A 1,680-nucleotide genomic window follows, 5' to 3' on the forward strand; every position below is an offset into this window, starting at 1 on the left:
TAGATCGATGGAAGTCAAAGGTTCCATTCACAATTGCTCTTATTGTTTTGCAGACCAAGATGGATGTATCAATGATGCTCAATTTGACGTGCAAGAATGATGATTTTTTCCTTCTTAATAGTAATTCTAATAAAATAAATAAATAAAAACAATAAAAAATAACAATACTTGAATTTTTTTTAAAAGTAAAATGAGAAAAAACATACTATATAGCATGTCGAAGAGTTGGCACAAATCTCTTCGTAATTAAATAATTATGGGAGAAGGTGCCATTCCCCCGTCCATTCAAAATGTCCGATTTGTTGAAGTTTTATGTTTTTGTTTTTTTTAGTACGTTCAAAAGTTCTTTACACTCATATTAACAATCCTACCATAAATGCTCAAAGCCTTGGCCCATTGGATGAAGAAGTAAAGGCTCAAAGCCTTGTGTTGGATGAAAAAGTAAAGGGTCAAAGCCTTGCCTTGACTGTAAAATGCAAGGCTCAAAGCATCAACTCAAGATGTCGGTTGTTTTGTCAACAATCTTAAGGCTTAATGCCTTGGCAATTCAAACAAGATGCACCTTGGCAATTCAAATGAAATTAATCATAATGCTTAATGTTTGTCAATGGTCAGTCGAATGGGTCATCAACATTATACTTCATGGGACAACACCAAAGGCTTCATGCCTTAATCTACTCAAATGGAAACAATGACATAATGCATGCCTCAGTCGATGGCTACTAATAAGTAAAATTACTAATACTAGAACTACTAATTAACTATTAACTAATACAAATACTACTAATACTACATAAGTCTACCTATATAACTATTACTAATACTATAGAACTAAAGCTAATTAGCTATTAATAGTAGAATCTCTCTTTCTCTTATTTTGGTAATGAGAGCAAGCCTTTTCAATTAATCCCCACTGAGTTTCCAGTGCTTTCAACTAGATGTATGGCAATTATCTATGAGATGGCTTAGGTGTTTTGACCTAAAATGGTACCACTTTTTGCAACTCAAGCAGCGGCATCGTTACTCGGATAGCATATGCTAAGGCTATTCTCCTACTTAATACAGAGAATGCACTTCTTGCATCATGGGCGTGACCTTCAAGTGGCATTGTACAGCCTCTTGTCAACTCAAGCGATGTCATTACTCGAACAACATATGCTAGTGCTTTAAGAATGCCTCATATTGACAATCCTAGCATAAAGGCTCAAAGCCTTAGCACCTTTAAGGTTCCTCATATCGACAATCCTACCACAAAGGCTCAAAGCCTTAGCACATTGGATGAAAAAGTAAAGGCTCAAAGCCTTGCGTTGGATGAAAAAGTAAAGGGTCAAAGCCTTGCCTTGAATGTAAAATGCAAAGCTCAAAGCATCAACTCAGGATGTCGGTTGTCAGCAATCTTAAGGCTTAATGCCTTGGCAATTCCAACAACATGTGCATTGACAATTCAAACAGAATTAATCGTAAGGCTTAATGCATTTGTCAATGGTGGTCAGTCGGATGGGTCATTAACATTATGCTTCATGGGACAACACCAAAGGCTTCATGCCTTAATCTACTCAAATGGAATCAATGACATAATACATGCCTTAGTAGTCAATGGTCACTCAGACACCTTCAATAACTATTACTAATGCTACATAAGTCAAACTAATTAACTAATATTAGTATAATATATCTCTC

Source organism: Lygodium microphyllum, chromosome 5 (genome assembly GCF_053477565.2).
Source record: "Lygodium microphyllum isolate KBCC chromosome 5, Lygodium_microphyllum_v1.1.10, whole genome shotgun sequence".
In the NCBI taxonomy this organism is placed as follows: Eukaryota; Viridiplantae; Streptophyta; class Polypodiopsida; order Schizaeales; family Lygodiaceae; genus Lygodium; species Lygodium microphyllum.